General features: G+C 46.3%; 4 pseudogenes; all 4 read left to right on the top strand.

Moving 5' to 3' along the window:
- On the top strand, window positions 4,675–4,845 carry ORNANAV1R-PS3343 (vomeronasal 1 receptor ornAnaV1R-ps3343 pseudogene; annotated as a pseudogene).
- Window positions 5,049–5,949, top strand: ORNANAV1R-PS3342 (vomeronasal 1 receptor ornAnaV1R-ps3342 pseudogene; annotated as a pseudogene).
- LOC120637960 lies at window positions 16,854–17,767 on the top strand (annotated as a pseudogene).
- Window positions 25,608–26,042, top strand: ORNANAV1R-PS3918 (vomeronasal 1 receptor ornAnaV1R-ps3918 pseudogene; annotated as a pseudogene).

The raw sequence follows: 26,455 nt of genomic DNA, 5'->3' as shown, positions 1-26,455 counted from the left end.
ATGACCAGATCGTTTCTGCAGGAAGATGAGCCAGGCAGCGGAGTGAAGAATAGACTGGAGCGGAGCGAGAGAGGAGGAAGGGAGGTCAGAGAGAAGGCTGACACAGTAGTCTAGCCGGGATATAACGAGAGCCCGTACCACTAAGGTAGCCGTTTGGGTGGAGAGGAAAGGGCGGATCTTGGCGATATTGTAAAGGTGAAACCGGCAGGTCTTGGTAACGGATAGGATGTGTGGGGTGAAAGAGAGAGACGAGTCAAGGATGACACCGAGATTGCGGGCCCGAGAGACAGGAAGGATGGTGGTGCCATCCACGGTGATAGAGAAGTCTGGGAGAGGACCGGGTTTGGGAGGGAAGATGAGGAGCTCAGTCTTGCTCATGTTGAGTTTTAGGTGGCGGGCCGACATCCAGGTGGAGACATCCTGGAGGCAGGAGGAGATGCGAGCCTGAAGGGAGGGAGAGAGGACAGGGGCAGAGATGTAGATCTGCGTGTCATCTGCGTAGAGATGGTAGTCAAAGCCGTGAGAGCGAATGAGTTCACCGAGGGAGTGAGTGTAAATGGAGAACAGAAGAGGGCCAAGAACGACCCTTGAGGAACTCCAACAGTTAAAGGATGGGAGGGGGAGGAGGCGCCAGCGAAGGAGACCGAGAATGACCGGCCAGAGAGGTAAGAGGAGAACCAGGAGAGGACGGAGTCCGTGAAGCCAAGGTGAGAAAAGGTATGGAGGAGGAGGGGATGGTCGACAGTGTCAAAGGCAGCAGAGAGGTCAGGGAGGATTAGAATGGAGTAGGAGCCATTGGATTTGGCAAGAAGGAGGTCATGGGTGACCTTAGAGAGAGCAGTCTCGGTAGAGTGGAGGGGACGGAAGCCAGATTGGAGGGGGTCTAGGAGAGAATGGGAGTTAAGGAATTCTAAGCATCGATTGTAGACGACTCGTTCTAGGATTTTGGAAAGGAAGGGTAGTAGGGAGATAGGGCGATAACTGGAGGGGGAAGTGGGGTCAAGAGAGGGTTTTTTTAGGATGGGGGAGATGTGGGCATGTTTGAAGGCAGTGGGGAAGGAGCCATTGGAGAGTGAGTGGTTAAAAATAGAAGTTAAGGAAGGGAGGAGGGCAGGGGCGATGGTTTTAAGAAGGTGAGAGGGAATGGGGTCCGAGGCGCAGGTGGAGGGGGTGGCACTTGCGAGGAGGGAGGAGATCTCCTCTGAGGATACTGCAGGGAAGGATGCAAAAGTAGGGGAGAGGGTTGGTGTGGGGGAGGGGAGAGGCAGAGGGGTGACTTTGGGGAGCTCAGACCTGATTGTGTTGATTTTTGTGAGGAAATAGGTGGCCAGATCAGTGGGGGTGAGAGATGGGGGAGGGGGAGGAACAGGGGGCCTAAGGAGAGAGTTAAAGGTCCAGAACAATCGGCGGGGGTGACTGGCATGGGTGTCGATGAGGGAAGAGAAGAAGTTTTGCCTGGCGGAGGAGAGGGCAGAGTTAAGGCAGGAAAGGATAAATTTGAAGTATGTGAGGTCGGCTTGGTGCTTGGACCTTCGCCAGCAGCGCTCAGCAGCTCGAGCATAGGAGCGTAGGAGGCGGACAGAGGAGGTGATCCAGGGCTGTGGGTTAGTGGAGCGAGAGCGGCGGAGGGAAAGGGGGGCGAGAGGGTCGAGATGAGTAGAGAGGGTGGAGTTGAGAGCGGAGACCTGATCATCAAGAGTGGGAAGTTAGGACAGTGCGGCAAGGTGAGGAGAGATGTTTTTGGAAAGACGGATGGGATCGAGAGAGCGGAGGTCTCTGTGGGGCAGTTGCGAAGATTTGCAGGGGGAGGGAGTGTGAGAGATGAGGCAGGTGAGAAGGTTATGGTCAGAGAGAGGGATTTCAGAGTTGGTGAGGGAGCAGATAGTGCAGCGGTAGGAGATGACGAGATCGAGGGTGTGACCGAGTCGGTGAGTGGGCGCGGTATGGTGGAGGAGGAGGTCGGCAGAGTCGAGGAGGGATAGCAGGCGGGCGGGCAGAGGAGTCGTCGGGTGCATCCATATGGATATTGAAGTCTCCAAGGATCAGAGTGGGCAGAGAGAAGGAGAGAAGGAAGGTGAGAAAGGGGTCAAGGTGGTTGAAGAAGTCGGAGGTGGGACCGGGAGGGCGGTAGATGACAGCGACAAGTATCTGGAGGGGGTGGTAGAGGCGAATGATATGGGCTTCGAAGGAGGGGAAGGAGAGGGAGGGGGGAGGAGGGATAGTGCGGAAGCGGCAACGGGGTGAGAGGAGTAAACCGACGCCTCCTCCCTTACCGGTGAGTCTGGGGGAGTGGGAGCAGGAGAGGCCTCCGCTGGAGACAGCGGCGGCGGAGACCGTGTCTTCGGGAGAGAGCCACGTTTCCGCAAGGGCGAGGAGGAGGAGAGAGCGGGAGAGGAAAAGGTCATGGACGAAAGGTGGCTTACCTGTAATAGAGCGGGGGTTCCAGAGGCCACACTTGAAAGAAGTTGTGGGTGCAAGGGGGGAGGGGGGAAAGGGCGGGGGGAGGGGAGGGTTTGGATGGGAAGGAGGTGGCGGGGCCCTGGACGGGGAGAGGGGCATGAGGGGTAGCGGTGGGACAAGAGGACTGGGATGGGGCTTGGGTGGGGAAGAGAGAAGGGGGGAGGGGGGGAGGAGGGGATTTGGTGGGGGGAAGAGTAGGGGGAGGGGGAAGAGGGGTAGCGCTGGTAAAGTGGGGTTCTAGGGTGGGGGAGGGGAGGAGGGAGGAGACAGAGGAGAGAACGGGAAAGAGCTGAGCGAGAGAGGGGAAGGGGAAGGGGAGGATAGGAAGGGGAGGGAGGGAGGAGGGGGGGAGGAGGGACATGGCGAGGCCAGAGAGGTGGGTGGCAGCACTGACAACAATAAACAGTAACAAACGAAATGAAATGTCCTCTCTCATATCTATGAGAAAAAACTGTATATTTGCAATCTTCAACCATGCTCCAACACTCTTTGCAATGAGTTCTCTCTGACCTGGTTTCTCAGCCCCGTTTCCAAGGTTCACTCTTCATTACCCGTGACTCCCTCCCTTCCACCATGGGACCCGAGAGGAGAGACTGAGAGTGTCCTAGGCCTGTTCCCATGTCGTCTTCAAATTTTCCCAGGTGCCCCTTGGCAATCCTGCCTTGGGGATTTCCATCCTTCCTTGCTGAATCTGGAGCAAGTTCCCTGCATTATCTGGGAGACAAGACTGAATTGGGACAAAGAGGGATCAGGAAATCTTCTGAGTGGTTTGTTTAACCCTCCCACAGGGAAATATGTTTGTCGGGGGCCCATGTGGAAAGTAGTCCTGAAATTAACTGGGCATACAAATGAATTAATACATTTTTTCTGCCTCTTCCTGCCTCTTTCAATCTCTGTCTTTCTCCTTTCCTCTCTCACTCTCAATCTCTCCACTTCGTCTTTCTGTCATTTCCTGACACAGTCTTTCTCTCTGTCTTTCTCGGACTGTCTCTCTAATATGTCTCTCTCCGATTCACTATGTGTCTCTGACTCCCCATCTACCTCTTTCTACCTGAGTTTGTCACTTTTTCTTAATTTATGACTCTCTTTGTATCTCTTCGAGTCAATCTGTCTCTTTCTGACACTATCTCTCCATTTCCTTCTGTTCTCCAACTCTGCTTCCAAAATCTGTTTTACTTCTCTGTCTTTCCCTGCATCTTTTTTTTATTATTTTTAAAAAATTTATATGGTATTTTGTTAAGTACTCAATATGTGGCAGGGACTGTTCTAAGCAATGGGGTAAATCAAAGCTAATCAGGCTGGACAGAGTCCCTGTCTCTCATGGGGCTCACACTCTTAATCCCCACTTTACAGATTAAGGAATTGAGGCATAGAAAAGCTAAGTGCCTGACCTAAGGTCACACAGCAGAAAAGTGGAGGAAGCAGGACTAGAACCCAGGTACTTCCTAATTCCCAGGTCTGTGCTCATCCTCTAGGCCATGCTGCTTCTCTGTCTTTTTGACTTTCTGTAGCTACATCTTCTTCTTCTCCTGTCTCTCTATGCTCTCTCTATTCACCTCTCTCTGACTTCCCGTCTCTCCCTATCTCCCTCTGCCTTCCCATCTCCCTCTGTTTCTCTCTTTTTATCTCTCTCTCTGCCTCTTCCTCTCCCTTTCAGTCACTCAGTCAATCATATTTTCACTCAGTCAATCATGGAGAAGCAGCTTAGCTCAATGGAAAGAGCACAGGCTTGGCAGTCAGAGGTCATGGGTTCTAATCCCGGCTCCATCGCTTGTCAGCTATGTGACCTTGGGCAAGTCACTTAACTTCTCGGTGCCTCAGTTACCTCATCTGTAAAATGGGGATTAAGACTGTGAGCCCCACGTGGGACAACCTGATCACCTTGTATCCCCCTAGCACTTAGAACAGTGCTTCGCACATAGGAAACACATAATAAATGCCACCATCATTATTATTATTATTATTATATTTATTGAGCACTTACTGGGTGCAGAGCACTATACTAAGCACTTGGAAGGGGACAATGTAACACAAAGTCCCTGCCCACAACGAGGTTATTACTACCTAGTCCCTCTCTTTTTCTCTCTATCCCAATTCTATATCCTTTTTCTCATCCTATATCCTTCTTTCTTTTTGTTTAAGCCCCTCTCTCTATCACTCTCAGTGTGTCTTTCTGTCTCTCACTCTTTGTCCCTCTGCCTCTGTCTCTCCTTCACTCTCTCATTTAGGCTGGGTGTCTGTCTCTCTCTCTGTTTCTCTCATTCCCAGGTTATGCTACTGGAGGATCTCTTCTGTCATTGTGAAATAAAAAGAATGGATGCCATTGAGCTTGCCTATGGGATCCTCTTTCTGGTACAGATTGTCTTTGGAGTCTCAGGGAATGTATTCCTTCTCCAGGTTTTTGCACAAAAGGTTTGCACCACCCACCACCAGCTGAATCCTCCAGACATGATCCTTGCTCATCTGGCCCTGGCCAACACCATGGCCCTTCTAAGCCGGGGGATCCCCGATATCTTGTCAACTGGGGGGTTGGAGAATTTCCTGGGTGACGTTGGTTGTAAAGGAAGCAGCATGGCTATGTGGAAAGAGCCTGGGCTTTGGTGTCAGAGGCCATGAGTTCGAATCCCAGCTCTGCCACTTGTCAGCTGTGTGACTGTGGGTAAGTCACTTCACTTCTCTGTGCCTCAGTTCCCTCATCTGTCAAATGGGGATTAACTGTGAGCCTCACGTGGGACACCCTGATTACCCTGTATCTACCCCAGTGCTTAGAACAGTGCTCTGCACATAGTAAGCGCTTAACAAATACCAACATTATTAACATTATTATTAAAATCCTCTTATACGTTTATCGAGTATCCCGGGCTCTTGCCATCTGCACCTCTTGCCTCCTGAGCGTCTTCCAGCCCATCACCATCAGCCTGGCACCTCCCAGTGGGCAGGAGTCAAAACCCAATTTCCCAAATGCATCCTCCCCTCCTGTCTCTTCTCCTGGGTCCTCAGACTGCTGTTTGACATGACTACACTGATGTTCATCACAGGCCTTGGGAACAGCACCAACATGAACTTTGTCATCCTGAAATACTGTTGCTCCATCAGTAACAGTACAGTCACAATCCTGGTCAATGCGGTGGTGCTCTCCCTCCGTGATATGTTCTTCGTGGGACTCATGAGTGCGACCAGTGGCTACATGGTGTTTGTCCTGCACAGACACCACCGGCAGGCCAGACACCTCCAGGGACCCGGATGCTCCCCCAAGATGATGCCCGAGGTCAGAGCAGCAAAGATAATCATTGCCCTGGTCACTCTCTATGTCCTCCTCCATGGATGGAAGACAATCACCCTGAGTTTTTTTTATTAAATATGAAGATACATTACTCTCTCATCCTTCAGAGCAACAACCTTATGTCCTTAACTTTTTCAGCTGTCAGTCCATTTCTGATGATTCTCAGTGACAGGAGGATAAGAATGTTCTGGAAAAGGGATTCTTAGATTCCCAACTGAGAACCCTCATAGGGTCTTGGGAAATGGTGTATGCTAGTTAGGGAGTGGGGCAATCCAGGGATCTGGGGGACAGGATAGTAATGGAACTGGGATGGAGGGGCTAGAGACAACTTGTCCTGCAGGTCTCATTCTCCTGTATACTCGGAGGCCTGATACCTCCATCTCCACTGAGCTGGCTTCCATGTCTGTATGTGTTTGTGATGTGCAAGCAGAACTGCTTGATGTCCTGGGTCCCTGTTTCAAGTTTCCCCCTGGCCAGTTACACCTAACAATGCTTGATAATTCTGAGAGTCACTGGTTTGGGGAAGGGGGTTAACCCAGAAAAGGGAAGCAGTCAGTAACAATGGGGGTAAATTCAGGTCTTTCAGAGTCTGCCGGCATTCCCACTCTGCATGCCTTTTCATACAAGGACCAGGCCAGGGAGTGTGAAAGCCTCAGTGCAAAACATCCCTTCTAGTGCAAATAAAAATTCATGTACGTGACTTGCTGGTAGCATGAATGGTGCCTGACCAATGCTCATCAAAATGGCAAAGAGCCAGAAAAAGTGCATGCCTGAGTTTTTAAGGACACAGTAAGCAAGTATGGAAGAAATTCACTTTCCACAACACAATCTTAGATACATTTTCACCACCAGAAGTGTAAATGAGTAGGAGCATGGCCTAGTAGACAGAACACAGGCCTTGGAGTCAGAAGGACCTGTGTTCTAATCCTGGTTCGGCCACTTTCATTCATTCATTCCATAAATTCAACTGTATTTATTTTGTACTTACTGCATAAAGATCACAGTACTAAGCACCTGGGACAGAACAGTGTAACATTCATCCATTCAATAGTATTTATTGAAGACTTACTATGTGCAGAGCACTGTACTAAGCGCTTGGAATGTACAAATTGGCGACAGATAGAGCCAGTCCCTGCCCACTGATGGGCTTACAGTCTAATCGACTGTAACACAGAACAGACACAGGCTGGGAGACCTTGGGGAAGTCAATTCACTTCTCTGAGCAGTTACCTCAACTACAAAATGGGGTTTAAGACTACAAGCTCCATGCGGGGCAGAGACTGTGTCCAACCTGACTAATTTGTGTGAACCCCAGTGCTTAGTACGGTGCCTGGACCATAGTAAGCTCTTAACAAATACTATAAAAAAGTCTTGTAAACAAGGAACAAGTCCTGGAACCTAAGGAGAACCCTCCTACCTTTCTCCTTATTCTTCTTATTCTTATCATCATCATCTTGATTATTTACTAAATTTAGCCATAGTTGTTTTAGACTTAGTACTCCTAGTAGGATAGTAGTAATAGAAATGATTGTAGCATTTATGGAGCACTTTCTTGTTGCACTGCACTGTACTAGAAATTTGGAACATATAGAAAACCAATGGATACACACCCCAGTGATCTAACCAGAAAGACAAGCATAAAAGCAAAAATAGCAGATTATAAGCACCACAAGATCTGGGATCTCCCATTTTAACTCTAGTTTGTCTTGGAGTCCAGTATGTTAGAGTTGGTAGACACGATCCCTAACCAACAAGAACTACAATCTAGAGGGGAGGCAGACAATGTAAAAATTACTAACTGGGGAAAAGACAGAGTTTAAGATATGTACCTACAAATGTGGGGCTGGGCAAGGGGTATCAAAGTGCTCAAAGGCTGTAGACCTGAGAGCCTAGGTGATGAAAAGAGGGAGGAAGAATAGGGTTGGAAGGACCTCTTGCGGGGGAGGGGAGATAATTATGTAAATAGTGATGTTTGATATTGATGATGAGGATGGTGATGAGGACAGAGATTGATGAGTAAAAAGATTCATATCAGAGATCTTGTATTTGTGTCCTACTAAACATGACCAGAGTTTTCTCTGTAATAGTAATAGTGAACAAATTTATGAATCACCTTCTGATTTCTAAGTCCTGTACTGCGAGCTTGGAGGACCTCATTTATAATGTTCACTGGTTGGTTTTCATGTTCATTAAGTAGCTATTGTACTAAGTGCTGGGATAAATACAAATAATTAGATCAGCCACAGTCCCTGTCCAGTAGTGGACATACAATCTTATCAATCAACAGCATTTTTTGAACTCTTATTTTATGCAGACTACTGTACTAAGCACTTGTTAGAGTTCAAAAGACATGATCCATACCCTCAAGAAATTTAAAGCCTAGTGGTCTGGGGGGGAAGAGTGAGGGAGCAGAGAAAGAATTACCTTACAGTTTGAAATGAGAAGATATGTTGTTAAGTACATGAGTTAATGCTTGAGAAATTGATATAGAAGATAAGTACAAATATGCAAAGTTAAGAGGGAGGTATAGCCGGAATCATGACTCCATTTTATTGGTTAGGAAACTGAAATCCAGAGAAGCAAAGTGATCTGCTCAAGGTCACACAAAAGGCCAGAGGCAGAGCTGGGACTACATCCTGCTTCTCCAGATTTACATTTCCATGCTCATTCCTCTGGGCTTCAGAGACAAGTACAGAGGGTAGACAGAGACAAAGCAGAATGACAGTTGATTAAAAATAACTGCAAGTTACAGTGCTAACAAATCAGTATAAGAGGGGAAGGATTGGAAAGTTAGGTAAGAAGGGATGACAGCCCAGTATCTGGAATTCTAGGGGACTCAAGCTTTCTAAATGTTCTAAAGGTTCCTGCACTCGGGAAGCTGTTCTGGGCAGTGGCAGCTATAGAGAGCCAGTCTTCAGGTGGCTCACTGCTCCAGGGGACAAGGACGTTTGGGGTGGTGGCCAGTTTACTAGGACTCACTCTTAAATTCTGATGAGGTCCCTCCATCTTGAGAAAACCAAAACTCCTAATGGTTGCTCATTCCCCTCTCTACAGCAAACAGAGCTACACTACTGTCTTTCAGACAATCCACCAGTTTATTTTTCCCTTCTACCTGTTATAATAATACTAGCATTTGTCAAGGACTATGTACCAAACATTTTTCCAAGTGCTGAGGTAGATATAAGGTAATCAGGTCAGACAGAGTCTCTGTCCCACATGGGGTTCACAGTCTTAATCCCCATTTGCTCAGTGAGATAACTGAAGTGCAGAGAAGTGAAATGGCTTGCCTAAGGTCACACAGCAGACAAGTGCCAGAGTTTGGATACGAACCTGGGTCCTTCTGACTCCTAGGCTCATGCTCTGTCCACTAGAGCATACTGCCTTTCTATCTACACTCTTCTCCCACTCCGCACCAGCTTGCACTTTTCATTCATCTCAAGCCAACTTTTCACCATGCTTCCTTCTCATGTCTCCCTCCACTGGCCTCTTGCTCATCCTCTCTCTCCCCGTTAGAAACATCTTCCCTTCATTCTTTCATTCAATCATATTTATTGAGCGCTGACTCTGTACAGAGCACTATACTAGGCATTTAGGAAGTTCAATTCAGCAAGAAGTAGAGACAATCCCTACCCATCAATGGAATCACAGTTGAGAAGGGGGGTGACAGACAACAGCACACTGGCACACCACAGATCTCCCTTCCCTTAAAGCCTTACTGAAATACTATAGAACACACTGGATAGAACACTCTGCTGTAGTATACTTCAGGTGGCAGACTGAAAAAAAAAAGGAACTCCTCACAAGACTATCATGAGCTTAAACTACTTTGTGTCTGGTCAAAAGGAAAATAACCAAATCCTGGAGCCAAATGCAGTCTGTTCTTATTTACCCTAGTTCCTTAATCTCAACTGGAATCTGGTTCCTCTTTAGATCTTCCAAAAATCTCTTGGCTGTTACCCATATTCTTCAGTTCATACGATCTCTTTGTCTTCAGCTCTAAGAGCTCAGGGCCAAAGTTAATTCAGGGTGGTGGTGGGTTGGAGGGGCAGAGAAGAAAGGGGAAGAGTGAAAAGGGTAGAAGAGAAGAAGGAATAGGGAAGGGAGAGGTACAGGAAGTGGAGGAAAAAAAGGGGGGCAGGAATGGCAATGATAATGCTACTTATCTCTACGGGCACCTCTGATGTGTCAATTAGCAACTGGTAATAGCAAGGAGAGATCTGGGCTCATGTTGTGCCAGACTATTCATTCATTCATTCAATAGTTTTTATTGAGCACTTAGTATGTGCAGAGCACTGTATTAAGCACTTGGAGTCTACAAATAGGTAACAGATAGAGACAGTCCCTGCTCTTTGATGGGCTTACAGTCTAATCGGGGGAGACAGACAGACAAGAACAGTAGCAATAAATAGAATCAAGGGGAAGGACATCTCATTAAAACAATAGCAAATAAATAGAATCAAGGTGATGTACATCTCATCAACAAAATAAATAGGGTAATGAAGATATATACAGTTGAGCGGACGAGTACAGTGCTGAGGGGATGGGAGGGGAGAGGGGGAGGAGCAGAGGGAAAGGGAAGAGAAAAGGGTTTAGCTGCGGAGAGGTGAAGGGGGGGGTAGAGGGAGCAGCGGGAAAGGGCTGTAGGAAGGGGCGTCTGAAAACATCCTGAGATTTCTCCTTCAGTGTGTCAGAGTGGATTAGTGCTCAGCGATTCCCTAACTGACACTTTCCCTATCCACCCCCACCCCCTCCACCCACTGATTTATGCACATACACACACATACAAATCATACCCTGAGGGAGTGGAGAGATGAAGAAACCTGCTAATAAATACTGCCTCAGCCTTGTCCAGACACAGTCTCACTTTCTGCGAGCTGCCCTCCCAGGTTGAATTCACAATCGGTGTGGGTGAGTAAGACGAAATGGCAAAATAATACTTTAGAAAGGTAATCCAAGCTACCGGGTGAAATGTGGACTGAAGTGGGAAGAGCATGGAAGAAGAAAGAACAGTGACATTTTCTCACTAAGAATAATAATGGCATTTGTTAAGCGCTCACTATGTGCCAAGTACTGTTCTAAGAGCTGGGGTAGATACAAGGTAATCAAGGTAGTCCCACGTGGGGCTCACTGTCTTCATCCCCATTTTACAGATGAGGTAGTTGAGGCACCGAGAAGCTAAGTGACTTGTCCAAAGTCACACAGCTGATAAGTGGCAGAGCCAGGACGAGAACCCACGACCTCTCACTCTCAAGCCTGGGCTCTTTCCACTAAGCAACACTGCTTCTCTAGCTACTCACTGCTCTCCTTGCCTGCACAAGTAACACAGACAAACACAGAAACACACACAGATTAAGACAAACACATGCGCACCCCACAGAGGTACACACTCGCACATAGGTCTTGTTCTTTATATTTAAAGATCCTATCACTGACGGTTTTATTTACTCATTGGTGTGTGTGAGGATGAAAAATATAAGGGAACAGCCACAGTCCTACCTGAATTATGCATGCAATCAGCCCATCTGTGGTATTCAGTGAGGGATTCCTGTGTGCAGAGGACTGTACTGAGCAGATTGAAGAGTTAAATACTAGAAATACTATAGAGTTGAGCACTTGAGTCCAGACTGAACTAAGTGCTTGAGAAAGTACAAAATAGTAATAATTAATCACCATGGGGTAAGTAGGTGAGACTGCCCCTTACTGTGCTCTCTTTGTAGTTTGAACTGTTTCTGAGTTGTATAATAATATCTTATATTTCCTCAGTCCTATTATTACCCTAAAGTGCTGTCAATCAGTGGTATGTATTGACTGCTTACTGTGTGCTGAGCACTGAACTGAGGGCTTGTCACTTGATGTATCTCACTCTGTCCTCACCATCTCTGTGTCGTTGTATTGCGACTGCCACTTTACAAATGAGGAAATTGAAGTCCGGAGAGGTGTAGTGATGTGCTCAAGGTCACCCAGCAAGCACGTGGCAGAGCTGGGACAAGAACCCGGGCTCATAAGGATGATATTTAATAAATGGTTACTATGCACCAACCTCTGGAGCAGAAATAAGATAATCAGATTGGACACAGTCCCTATCCCCTGTTGAGGAGAAGCAGAGTGGCTTAGTGGAAAGAGCCTGAGCTTGGGAGTCAGAGGTCGTGGGCTATAACTCGGCCCCGCCACTTGTCAGCTGTCTGACTTTGGGCAAGTCAGTTAACTCCTCTGTGCCTCAGCTGCCTCATCTGTTAAATGGGGATTACGACTGTGAGCCCCAGGTGGGACAACCTGATTACCTTGCATCTACCCTAGCACTTAGAACAGTGCTTGGCACATAGTAAGTGCTTAACAAATACCATCATTATTATTATTGATGCTCAGAGTCTAAGAGGGAGAGAGATGAGGGATCTTATCCCCATTTAACAGGAGAGGTAACTGAGACAAAGAGACATTCAGTGACCTGCTCAGTGTCACACAGCAGGTCACTAGCAGAACCTGGTTCTCCTGACTCCTGGTCCCATCAGCTAACCATTTGGTAAATTTCCATCTATATCCTGGAGGACACAGTCCTGGTGCTGGCTCGGTGTCCACCATTCCCCCAACAGCTGATGTTCACCCATTAGCACCTGAAGTTCCTTCAGGTCCCCCGATCTGGGAAATAAGCTGGGGATGACTCAGTCTGGCTCCACCAGGCCAGCAGTGGTGGAAATGGGGGTGAAAGGTGGTGCAGAATTACATACAACATCACTGGCATCAGTGAAGAACTAGAAGGCAGTAATAATGAAGTGATAAGAATGAAAACAACGATAATAATGATAATCATTGTGGTAATTATTAAATGCTTACTCTAAGCCAATCACTGTTTTAATTGCTGGGATAGATACAATATAATCGAGTTGGACATAGTCTAGGCCACACATGAGGGTTACAGCCCAGATAAGAGTGAGAACAGGCATTTCATTCGCATTTTATAAATGAGGAAACTGAGGCTCAGAGAAGTGAAGTAACTTTTCCAAGGTTCCAAAACAAACCAGTGTTGGAGCCAAGATAAGAAACCAGGTAAATCTTCGCTCTCTCCACCGGACTCATCTCGCTGTCTCTCTCTATGCCTTTCCTTCTCTTTGCCTTTGTCCTTTATCCCCTCCTTCTCTCCCTTTTCTCGGACTCTCCATGGGTCTTCTTTCTTTCTCCTCCTGTCCCTTCTTTGTATCTACTCCTGTCCCTTCTATTTTTATCATCCTACCCCTTAACTCTTACTCCCTGGCAGTTCTCCTTTTCTCCCCCAATCCTTTCTCCTTTTTTCCCTTTCCATTCTTCTTTTTCTCCTCTCTCCTCCCCACCTCTTCTCAACACTGACCCCTTTACTCTTCCTGGCCTCTCCCCGGCCACCTACTGGAAAGGGCAGGAGGCAATGGAAATTTTCTTATTTCCCTAAAGCCCACCCTGCTGTGTGCCCACCCTGAAGGCAACCAGAATGAAGACTATGTCTCCTTCCTGTCCAGGGCAGGGCTGGTCTCAAAGACTGAGCATACACAGTGAGCTCCCGCTACCCGGTGACCAAGAATCATTATTCATCACCTATGTCTCCCTCCCCTCCACTATGGGACCCGAGAGGTGGAGTGGAGAAGAGACCAGTCTCGACTCTCATTATAGAGGTCACTGTGGGTGTCCAAGAATCCAACAACCTAAGAGGAGAGATTGAGGATATGTCCCAAGGAGACCCCAGGATACCCACCATCTCAAGACCAAATGTAATCTCATATCCGCCTGAGCCATCAGGTGGAATTAGGAAGTGAAGGTGAGATACTGCCCCCACATCACAAACTTCTAGATTGACAGCCCGAGCCTGGAATACAGAAGGAGTCCCTCACCCGGCATGCCAATCAAATTATGTGTGAAGTAGGCGGGAGGGCAAAGACTGGATAAACTGAGGCTGGAAGCTGCAGTGGCCTAGTAGCACAGGTAATAAATACCTGCGCCCTCTGGCCTTCTGTGCAGCAGATCGAGACTTGCAGCAGATGGCTGCGAGTCACTTCTGCCCCTGGAGTGAGAAACCCACTCTGCCTGCCCCAAGTGAGAAGCCAAGGGATGGGGGAGTGTACCGTGCTGCTGAACGCTCGTGGGACTGGAAGCCAGGCACTTTGCCATGAGTGAGTAAAGCATAAGTGGAATCCTCCCACATGGGAAGTGATCATGGGTGGCAGCTAGCCACATCATCGTGCGTGAACAAACCATCATTGAATTTCTGCTGGGTCAGACCTGGGTGTTTTACCACATGAAAGAAACACATAAGAATATTCATTCTATAGAGAAGCTCTAATATAATCAAATAATTCAATTTATCCCATTTAAAATAATCAAATAATTCAAATAGGCTGTGTTCAGAATAATCAAATAATTCAATTCACCTCATGGAATGAATTTTTTATAAAACTCAGCCTTTCCATCCTTGGTCTCACCTTCGCTGTCTCGCCATGCCGATTCCCAAATGAACCTGTCCCTGGGTGATGGGTCACAGGGTATTCCAGGCTTCTTCCCTCATCTCCTTTAAATTTTCTCAAGGTTGCCATGGGAATCCTGCTTCATCCTGCCTCAGTCCAACCTGAAGAGTTCCAGTCCTGTCTTGCTGAATTGGAGGCAGGTTCTCAGCATTATCTGGGGGTTGAGACTGAATTGGAACAAAGTGGGACCTGAAAACCTTCTGGGTGGCTTGTGTAACCTGCCCACAGGGAAATATGCTTGTCTTGGGTCCATATTGAAAGTAGTCCTGAATTTAACTGAGCATCCAAATGAATTAATCATTGTTTCTGTTTCTCTCTTCCTCTCTCTGCATTCTCCGTCTCGCTCTACCTGTCTCACTCTCATTCTCTCCACTTCTTTGTTTCTCTCTGTCATTTTCTGTCTCTCCATCTGTCTCTATCTGTCCTTCTGTATCTCTCTTTCTATATGTAAGTATGTAAATATAGTTGAGGGATACATATATTTTTCTGACTTTTGGCCTTTGTCCCTCCATCTCTGTCTGTCTTTTTCCCTGTGCCTCTGTCTGACAACTGATTTTTTCTTTGTTTCCCTCTGTCATACTGTGTTTCTGTCTTTTTCTGTACATATTCATAACTTATTTACTCATATTCATTCAATCGTATTTATTAAGCACTTACTGTGTGTAGAACACTATACTAAGTGCTTGAGAAATAAAATACAACAGTAAACAGTGATACCCCCTGCCCACAGTGAGCTCTTGGTTTAGAGGTGTGGAGACAGACATCACTACAAACAGATGAAATTACAGATATATACAGAAGTGCTGTCGGGCTGATGGGGAAGGTGAAGAGGAAGTGAAGCAAGTCAGGATGATGCAGAAGGGAATGGAAGATAAGGAAAAATGGGGCTTCTTTTGGGAAGGCCTCTTGAAGGAGATATGCCTTCAGTAAGGCTTTGAAATGAGGGAGAGTAATTGACTGTTGGATATGAGGAGGGAGGGTGTTCCAGGCCCAGGGCTGGATGTGGGCCAAGGGTCAGCAGTGATGAGAGAGGCAGGTTTAGGGGCACCATGGGAAGGTTAGCAGTAGAGGTGTGAAGTGTGTGAGCTGGGTTGTAGAAGGAGAGAAGCAAGGTGAGGTTGGAGGGTTGAAGGTGATGGAGTGTTTTAAAGCCAACGGTGAGGAGTTTTTATATTGGAAGTGGCTGGGCAACCACTGGAGATTTTTGAGAAGGAAGGAGGGGGGTGAAATGTCCTGAACATTTTTGGAGAAAGTTGACCGGGGAGTGGAGTGAAGTGTGAACTGGAGGGGAGAGAGACAGGAGGTTGGGAGGTCAGCAAGGAAGCTGATGCAGTAATCTAAGTGGGATAGGGTGAGTGATTCTATTAACGTGGTAACAGTTTGGATAGAGAGGAAAGGGCAAATGTGAGCTATGTTGTGAAGGTGTGACTGATAGGATCTGGTGAAGGTTAGTATAAGTGTGTTGAAAGAGAGAGAGAGGAGTCAAGGATAATGCTAAGGTTAGGGGTCTGTGAGATGGAGAGGATGGAGAGTTTCTTCAGTGATGGGAAAGTCAAGAGAGGACAGGGTTTTGGGTGGGAAGATGAGCTTTGTCATATATGAAAACCCTAATGTATGTCTTCCCCCTGGACGGTATGCTCATCGTGGGCAGGGAATCATTCTATCAACTGTTTCATTTTACCCTCCCAAACACTTATTACAGTGGTCTGAACACAGTAACTGCTCATAGAATGCCAATGAGGGATTGATTTCTGTGCCTCTCTAACTCTTACTCTCCATCCGCCTTTCCCTCCTTGACTTGTCTCTATCTATCTAGAGCTTTTTCTGTCTCTCTTTGACTCACACTGTCTCTTTCTGACTTGCTTTCACTGCCTTACCATCTCCATCTAATTCACCAATTCTACCTCTCTCTTCCTCCGTCTCTCTGTTGACTCTCTGAGGGGAATAAACTGAAGTGGCAGAACTCTCACTTGGCATGTGAGAGGTAGCAGGTTCGTTGCCCACATTGTCTACATATATCTGTTTCCTACCCTCTAGACAGTAAGGTTGATAAGTGGCAGGGACTGTGTCTCCTAATTGTGTTGTACTGTATTCTTTTATTTTGTTTATTTTGTTTAATGATATGTACATCACCCTGATTCTATTTATTTCCCATTGTTTTTATGAGATGTTCTTCCCCTTGACTCTATTTATTGCCATTGTTCTTGTCTGCCTGTCTCCCCCGATTAGACTGTTAGCCTGTCAGAGGGCAGGGACTGTCTCTATCTGTTGCTGATTTGTACATTCCAAGCGCTTAGTACAGTGCTCTGCACATAGTAAGCGCTCAATAAATATTATTGAATGAATATTGAATGAATATTCTCCAAAGCACTTAAAACAGTGGTCTACACAGAGGGAATGATCAATAAATACCACTGATTGATGGTTTGATTTCTGTCACTCCTTCTGCCACTCTCTCTCCCTCACCTCCTCTCTCTCTGTGACTTTTTGTGTTTCTGTCCTTTCCTCTGACTCTTGACACTCTCTGACTCTATCTCTCAATGCGTATATTTGTTTCTCTCTAGTTCTCTCATTTCCCAGATTGTACTACTGAAGATCTCTTCTGAAACAGCCGGGTGAAGAGAATGGATGCTAACGAACATGCCTTTGGGATTCTCTTTCTGTTACAAATTGTCTTTGGGGTCTCAGGGAATGTGTTCCTCCTCCTGGTGTATGCATACGTGGTCTCCACCACCCACCAGCTGAATCCTCGGGACCTGATCCTAGCCCACCTGGCCCTGGCCAACACCATGGCCCTTCTCAGCCGAGGGATCCCTGACATCCTGTTTGCTTGGGGGATGAACAATTTCCTGGATGACGTTGGTTGTAAAATCCTCTTATACATTTATCGGGTGGCACGGGTCTTGCCATCTGCACCACCTGCCTCCTGAGCGTCTTCCAGGCTGTCACCATCAGTCCTGGCACCACCCAGTGGGCAGGAGTCAAAACCCAATTCCCCAAGTACATCCTCCCCTCCTGCCTCTTCTTCTGGATCCTCAATCTGCTCTTTGATGTGACTACACCGATGGACACGATGGGACCTCGTAACAGCACCAGTATAAATAGGGTCATCCTCCTGAAATACTGCTCCATCATGACCAGTGCAGTCTCAACCCTGGTGTTTGCAGTGGTGCTCTCCCTCCGCGATATATTCTTCGTGGGACTCATGAGCATGGCCAGTGGCTACGTGATATTTGTCCTGAAGAGACACCACCGGCAGGTCCAACACATCCACAGGGCTGGATGCTCCCCCAAGGCAATGCCCGAGGTCAGAGCAGCAAAGAGAATCATTGCCCTGGTCACCCTCTACGTGTTCTTCTATGGACAAAACACAATCACCCTAAGTTTTTTATTAAATATTAAGATAAATTCCACTCTCATTCTTAATAGCAACAGCATTATGTCTTTAATGTTTTCAGCTGTCAGCCCATTTCTGATGATTCTCAGTGACAGGAGGTTGAGAATGTTCTGGAAAAGAGATTCTCATATTCCCAACTGAAATCCCTCTTAGGGTCTTGGGAAATGGTGCATGCCTGATGGGGAGCGGGGGAAATCCAGGGATGTGGGGAACAGGATAGTTATGGAACTTGGATGGAGGGGTTAGAAACACCCTGTCCTGCAAGTCTCATTCTCCTGTATACCTGGAAGCCTGGTACCTCCATCTCCACTGATCTGGCTTCCATGTCTGTCTGTGTTTGTGACCTGGAAGCAGAACTGCCTGGTGTCCTGGTACCCTGTTCCAAGTTTCCACATGGCCAGTGACACCACACAATGCCTGATAATTCTGAGTCATTGGTTTGGGGAAGAGGGATAACCCAGAAGAGGGAAACAGTCAGAAACACTGGGGGTAAGTTCAAGGTTCTCATGGTCTTCCAGCATTTCCATGATGCATGGCTTTGCATACAAGGACTAGGCCAGGCCAGGGAGAGTTAATACCTCATGCAAACCATGCCCACTACTGCAAATACAAATTCATGCACATGTCTTGCTGGACAGACCATGCTTCCCCATGACTGGTGTCTGACCAATGCTCATCAAAATGGTAAAGAACCATATAATGTGCATGACTGAGTTTTTATGCACACGGGGGGCGATTATGGAAGAAATTCACTCGCAACAACACAATCCTAGATAAAATTTCACCACCAGAGGTGGAAATGGGAAGGAGTATGGTCTAGTGGGTAGAGTACAGGGCTTGGAGTCAGAAGGCCCTTTGTTCTAATCCTTGTTCTGTCATTTTCATCCATTCATTCAAGCGTATATATTGAGTGCTTACTGGGTGCAGATCACAGTACTAAGCACGTGGGAGAGAACAATGTAACAATAAACAGACATTCTGGAAAACCTTGGGGTAGTGACTTTACTTCTCTGAGCCTCAGTTACCTCAGCTACAAAATGGGCTTTCAGGCTACGAGCTCCACGTTTGGCAGAGACTGTGTCCAACCTGAGTAACTTGTGTGAACCCCAGTTCTTAGTACAGTGCCTGGGTGCTTAGTACAGTGCCTGGCCTATAGTAAATGCTTAGCTAATACCATAAAAAATGTCTTTGAACCAAAGGACAACTCTACTACCTTTCTCATTATTCTTGTTATTTTTGTCATCTTTGTCCTTATCATTTACTATTATTAGAAATAGTTGTCACATTAGTAATTATAGTGTAATAGTAATAGAAGTGAGAGCATCATTTAACGAGCTCTTAGTGCACTGTACTGGACTAGAAACTTGGAAAGTATAGAAAAGCAAAAAGGTACATATCAGCCCAACTATCTAACCAGAGAGACCACCATAAAAATAAAAATAGCAGATTATAATCCCCATGAGATCTGGGATCTCCCTTTTAACTCTAGTCTGTGTCAGAGTACAGTACAAGAGAGTTGATAGACATGATCCTTAACCAACAAGAACTGCAGTCTAGAGGGGAGGCAGGCATTAAAAGAAAGTACAAAAAGGGGAAATGCCAAAGTTTAAGAGATGGACATAACACTGTGGGGCTGGGCCTGGGGTATCAAAGTGCTGTAAGGCTACAGCCTAGGTGATGCCAAGTGGGAGGGAGAATAGGGTTGGAAGGGCCTCTTGAGGGAGAGATGATGAAGTTAATAATGATGTTGGCATCGATGGTGAGGTTGCTGATGAAGATGAAGACTGATGATTAAAAGGATTCATAGTAGAGATATTGTAATAATAATGTTGGTATTTGTTAAGTGCTTACTATGTGCCAAGCACTGTTCTAAGCACTGGGGTAGACACAGGGGAATCAGGTTGTCCCACGTGGGGCTCACAGTCTTAATCCCCATATTACAGATGAGGGAACTGAGACACCGAGAAGTTAAGTGACTTGCCCAAAGTCAAACAGCTGACAAGTGGCCGAGCTGGGATTCGAACCCATGACCTCTGACTCCAAAGCCCGTGCTCTTTCCACTGAGCCACGCTGTACTTGTTTCCTACTATACATGATCAGAGTTTTCTCTGTAATAGTAGTTTTAAACAAATTTATTAATTGCCTTCTGAGTGCTAAGCATGTACTATGAGCTTAGGAGGGCCTCATTTTTGATGTTCACTCGTTGCCATTCGTCTTTTTTAAGTACCTATTGAACTAAGTGCTGGGATAAATATAAACAATTACAGTCTAATCCATCAACAGTATTTCTGAATACTTACTTTGTGTAGAGTAGTGTACTAAGCATTCAGGAGAGTTCAAAAGACATGATCCATACCCTCAGGGAATTATAAGCCAAGCTGGGGTGGGGGGAGGCATGGAGAGTGATGGGGCAGATAATAAAGTATATTACAGATAGAAATAAAAAGGAATGTTACCATGTACATAGGTTAATGCTTGATAAATAGTTATATAAAATAGGTACAAATGTGTACAGCCTAAGAGGGAGGGATAGCAGGCATCACATCTCCATTTTACTGGTTAGGAAACTAAAGTCCATAGAAGCAAAGTGACCAGCTCAAGGCCAGAGGCAGACCTGGGTCTGCATCACTGTTCTCCATTTTTACAATTCCATGCTCATTCCTCTGGAATTCAATGACAAGGACAGAGGCTAGACAGAGACAAAGAAGGATAATGATGGATTAAGAATAACTATAAGTAATGATGTTAGAAATCAGGATAATAGGATTAAGATTGGAAAGTTTTCCAAGTATCTGTAATCTTAGGAGACTCAATTTCTCCAAATATTCTACAGGTTCCTGCACTTGAGAAGCTTATTTGCACAGTGGCAGCTACAGAGCGCCAGTCTTAAGGTGGCTCATTGCTCCAGCGGACAAGGACCTTTCAGGTCGCGGCCAGTTTACCATGACTCCCTCCTAAATTCTGATGAGGTCCCTTCGTCTTGAGAAGACAAAAACTCCTAATGGTTACTCATTCCTCTCTATGTCAAAAAGAGCCTCACCAGTAGCTTTAAGGTAATCCACCAGTTCGTTCTTTTTTGTTTCATCCTACCTGTTGTAATCATGGTAGTATTTGTTAGCAACTGTCTCTCAAACATTATTCTAAGTACTAAGGTAGATACAAGGTAATCAGGTCAGACACAGTCCCTGTGCCTGTAACATGGTATTCACAATCTCAGTTATTATCATCATTATCATTACCCCCTACCCTTCAACTCTCTTCTCCCTTTGCCTCTCCGAGGGTATCTGCTCTCTACCCTCATCACTATGCCCCTTATGTCTCTGTCCCCCTGTTCCTCAGCCCCTCTGCCCCTCAGCTCTCTATTCTCTCCCCCTCAGCTATCGATTTATGAGAAGCAGCACGGCTTAGTGGAAAGAGCATCAACTTGGTAGTCAGGGCTCATGGGTATTAATCAGGGCTCTGCCACTTATCAGCTGCATGACTTTGGGCAAATCATTGCACTTCTTGGTTCCTCGGTTACCTCCTCTGCAAAATGGGGATTAAGACTGTGAGTCCCAAGTGGGACAACCTGATTATCTTGTTTCTTTCCAGGGCTAAAAATAGTGCTTGACACATAGTAAGTGTTTAACAAGTACCATCATTATTATTATTATCATTAATTTCGATTTTCTAGGTAGGATAACAGGTGAAGAGATGTGAAGTGGCATGCCCAAGTTCACACTGCAGACAAGTAGCAGAGTAGAGGCTCGAACCCAGGTCTTTCCAACTCCTAGGCTCATGCTCTATCCACTAGATGACTTTGCTTTTCTATCCATACTCTTCTCACACTCCATACCAGCTTGCATTTTTCTTTCCTCTCAAGGCAACCTAGTCACTGTACTTCATTCTCATCTCTCCTGCCACAGACCTCTTGCTCATGCCCTCTCTCCCCCTGAAAGCTACCTCCCGGTTCACATCCAGCAGACCACAGATCTCCCCTCCTTTAAAGCTTTACTGAAATGCTGGGATGACTATCACAGTGCCCCATAGTGCACTTAAAATGACAAATTCAAAAAAACAAAAAGCTCACAAGACTATAGTAAACATAAAATACTTTGTGGTCAAAATGAAAATCAACCAAATCCTGACACCAAATATTCTCTGCTCTCATTTAGAGAAGCAGCATGGCTCAGTGGAAAGAGCACGAGCTTTGGAGTCAGATGCCATGGGTTCGAATCCCGGCTCGGCCACTTGTCAGCTGTGTGACTTTGGGCAAGTCCCTTCACTTCTCAGTGCCTCAGTTACCTCATCTGTAAAATGGGGATTAAGAGTGTGAGCCCCACGTGGGATAACCTGATTCCCCTGTGTCTATCCCAGTGCTTAGAACAGTACTCAGCACATAGTAAGTGCTTAACAAATGCCAACATTATTATTATTATTTACCCTAGTTCCTTATATCAACTGGGAACTCGGTTCCTGGATCTTCTAAAATCCACTTATCTGGAATTCATGTTGTACAAGTCCCACAATGCCTTTCTTTTCAGGTACAAGAGCTGAGGGCCAAACCTAATTCAGGGAGAGGGTGTGAAGGAGGGGAGGGAAAGAGAGAAAGCGTAGGAGAGGGAAAGGGAGCATGAAGGGGGAGGGACAGGTAGTGGGGGAAGAAAGAAGTGCAGGTATAGCACTGATGGTGCAGTGTCCTCCCACGGGCACCTCTGATGTGATAATTGGTGACAGATAATAGCGGCGAGAGACCTGGGCTCATCTTTTTCCAGACTGGTAGCCAAGAGAGAGGGGAGTTTGAGAATTTCCAGAGAGGTCCCAGTCTGAGTGTCAGAGTGGATTAGAGCTCAACGAGTCACAAACTGACACCTTCCATCTCCCCTTCCTCCACTCACACACACACTAATCATTCCTTGAGGGAGTGGAGAGTTGAGGAAAGTTTCTTATAAATGCTGCCTCAGTCTTGTCCTGAAATAGTCTTCCTGTCCAAGAGCTGCCCTCCCAGGTTGAATACACAAGCAGTGCGGGTAAGACAAAATGGCATTTTAGAAAGGTGATCCAGGCAACAGAGTGAAGTCTGGACAGTAGTGGGAAGAGCGTGGAAGAAGAAAGACTAGTGAGGACGGGTATACTCTAACAATCTCCTCACTGGTCTCCCTGCCACCAGATGTAACGTGTACGCATGTGTGCACGCACACACACACACACACACACAGAATCTTGTCCTTGGAATTTGAAGAAGATGTAAGTGATGGTGTTATTAGTTCACTGCTGTGTGAGTATGAAAAATCTAAGGGAACAGGCACAATCCTGGCTGCATTATGCATGCAATCAGTCCATCAGTGGTATTCATTGAGGGATTACTGTGTGCAGAGGACTTTACTAAGCAGCTGGGAGAGTACAGTGTAATAAAGTTGAGCACTTGATTGAGACTGAACTGTTTGAAAGAGTACAAAAGAAATAAATCATCATGCTAGAGTATGTCGGCAAGACTGCCCCTTATTGTTCTGTCTTTGTAGTTTGCAACATCTGAGCTGTTTCTCCTTTGCCTCTTACTTTCACAATCCTAACAGAGTTCCGGCTGCAACACCACCTTCCTGATCACATTGCATCATGCTCGTCTCTGTAGAGCTTTTGATTCCTAGCTGGGATTTAGCATGGCCTGAGCCTTTGATTCAGCATGCACTTAAAATGGTCTCCTCTACTCTCCTTGATTTCCATTTTCAATTGCAGCATTCCAGGAAACAGTCGTTTAGGTATTCTGCTGCTGGCCATGCTTCTCTGACTCCCTCTTTCCCAGCACAACTGTGTTGCAGTGGGAATAGCTTTAGTGTTTAGGAGATCGACTACATTCCAGTTTTTCGTGGCCCACAGTATTGCCTTGATTTCTGATGCTGACACTGTGACTCAGAATCATGCCAATGGAAACTCTCCTGTCATCAGAAATGACATCCATAGGGGTAGGGTGTCCACATAGTAATTAGAGTATGACAAGTGCCTGCACCAGGATGGTGGTCACTGTGATGGTTAGGAAGCAGTTGATCCAGAAAATATTATGAAGGAAAATACAATGGGATTTAGCTGCAGACTGAATATGAGAATAAAGAGAGCTAGGAGTCAAGGATGATACTAAAGGTTGGGGTGAGATGGCAGTGTTGGCAAATGTGATGGGAAAGTTAGGTGAAGAAGAGACTATGGGAGGGAAGATGAGGAGTTCAGTTTTGGACATTTTGAGCTTGAGACCTCAGTGGGAATATGTGTGGAAATGACATGGAGGGAGCAGGAAATCCGAGATTCTCATGGAGGAGAGAGATTTGGGTAGGTGAGATAGGAATGGGAGAAATCCTTGTGGAAACTCGAATTCTAGGAAGTCACCAGATTCCTCCAGATCCTGAGGCAAAGGATCAGTTCCACCTGAACTGGAACCCAGGTTCTCATCCTGGGAAAGGCTTATTACCTATTTGTTAATATCATTCTAACTCTTATTTTTATTCTTAGCCTCTTCTTCTTTCATTGTTATTATTGCTATGATATTTGTTATTCACTTGTTATGAGTCAATCTCAGTTCTGAGTGCTAAGGTAGATACAAATTAATCAGATTGGACCTCTGTATATATAGTACCTCTGTACTATAATATAATATAATATATTACCTCTGTACCACATGGGGCTCACAATTTAGGTTGGAGGGAAAAGAGGTATTTAATCCCCATTTTACAGATAATCAACCTGAGGCATAGAAAAGTTAAGTGCTTCCCCCAAGATCCTACAGCAGACAGTTGACATCGCCAAGATTGCAACCCATGTCCTCTGACTCCAAGGTCCGGTATATTTCCTCTAGGTCATACTGTTTCCACAATGAAGCTAAGGTTGGATAACATGTTGAGGAGAGGAGGATGCTCCACAGTGACAAAGACAGCTGAGAGGTCGAGGAAGATTAGGATGGAGTAAGAGCCACTGGATTTGGCAAGAAAGTGGTCACTGGTGACCTTTAATATAATATAATATCGCCAAGATCCGCCCTTTCCTCTCCACCCAAATGTCTGTCTTACTGCTACAGGATCTTGTCATATCCCGGCTAGATTACTGTGTCAGCCTGCTCTCTGATCTCCCTTCTTCCTCTCTCGCCCCACTCCAGTCTATTCTTTACTCTGCTGCCTGGCTCATCTTCCTGGAGAAACGCTCTGGGCATGTTACTCCCCTTCTCAAAAACCTCCAGTGGTTGCCCATCAACCTCTGCACAAAACAAAAACTTCTCACTGTAGGCCTCAAGGCTCCCCATCACCTTGCCCCTTCCTACCTCTCCTCCCTTCTCTCTTTCTACTGCCCACCCCACACGCTCCGCTCCTCTGCTGCCCACCTCCTCACCGTCCCCCGTTCTCACTTATCCCGCCGTTGACCCCTGGGCCACATCCTCCCATGGTTCTGGAATGCCCTCCCTCCTCACCTCTGCCAAACTAATTCTCTTCCCCTCTTCAAAACCTTACTTAAAGCTCACCTCCTCCAAGAGGCCTTCCCAGACTGAGCTCCCCTTTTCCCTCTGCTCCCTCTACCCCCCTTCACCTCTCCACAGCTAAACCCTCTTCTCCCCCCTTTCCCTCTGCTCCTCCCCCTCTCCCGTCCCATCCCCTCAGCACTGTACTTGTCCGCTCAACTGTATATATCTTCATTACCCTATTTATTTTGTTAATGAGATATACATCACCTTGATTTTATTTATTTGCTATTGTTTTAATGAGATGTTCTTCCCCCGATTCTATTTATTGCCATTGTTTTTGTCTGTCTCCCCCAATTAGACTGTAAGCCCGTCCAAGAACAGGGACTCTATCTGTTGCCGACTTGTACATTCCAAGCGCTTAGTACAGTGCTCTGCACATAGTAAGCGCTCAATAAATACTATAGGATGAATGAATGAATGAATATATTTGTCTCTCTCTAGTTCTCTCATTCCCCAGGTTGTACTACTGGAGATCTCTTTTGATACAGCAGAGCAAAGAGAATGGATACCAGTGAGCTTGTGTATGAGATACTCTTTCTGTTACACATTGTCTCTGGGGTATCAGGGAATGTGTTCATCTTCCTGATTTATGCACACATGGTCTCCACCACCCAACAACTTAATCCTCGGGTCCTGGTCCTAGCCCATCTAGCCCTGGCCAACACCATGGCCCTTCTCAGCTGGGGGATTCCCGACATCCTGTCTGCTAGGGGGTGGAAAAATTTCCTGGATGAGGTTGGTTGTAAAATCCTCTTACACATTTATCGAGTATCCCAGAGTCTTATCATCTGCACCACCTGCCTCCTGAGCATCTTCCAGACCATCATTCTCAGTCCTAGCATCTCCCAGTGGGCAGGAATCAAAACCCAATTTCCCAAGTGCATTCTCCCCTCCTGCTTCTTCTTCTGGATCCTCAATCTGCTGTTTGACATGACTGCACTGATGGTAGTCATGGGACCTGGTAACAGCACCAGCATCAATAGGCTCTTCCTCCTGAAATACTGCTCTTCCATCATTATCAGTGCAGGCACAAACTTGTTCAATGCAGTGGTCCTCTCCCTCCGTGATATGTTCTTCGTGGGACTCATGAGCGTGGCCAGCAGCTACATGGTATTTGTCCTGTACAGACACCACCGGCAGGTCCTACACTTCCACGAGCCCGGATGCTCCCCCAAGGCAATGCCAAACATCAGAACAGCAAAGAGAATCATTGCCCTGGTCACCCTCTACGTGTTCTTCTATGGACAAAACACAATCACCCTGAGTTTTTTATTAAATATGAAGATAAATTCCACTCTCATTCTTAATAGCAATGGCATTATGTCTTTAATGTTTTCAGCTGTCAGCCC

This window comes from Ornithorhynchus anatinus, chromosome 17 (assembly GCF_004115215.2).
Source record: "Ornithorhynchus anatinus isolate Pmale09 chromosome 17, mOrnAna1.pri.v4, whole genome shotgun sequence".
NCBI lineage: Eukaryota > Metazoa > Chordata > Mammalia > Monotremata > Ornithorhynchidae > Ornithorhynchus > Ornithorhynchus anatinus.
Note: the sequence above shows the minus strand (reverse complement) of the source record. Positions and strands in the feature narration are given on the sequence as shown.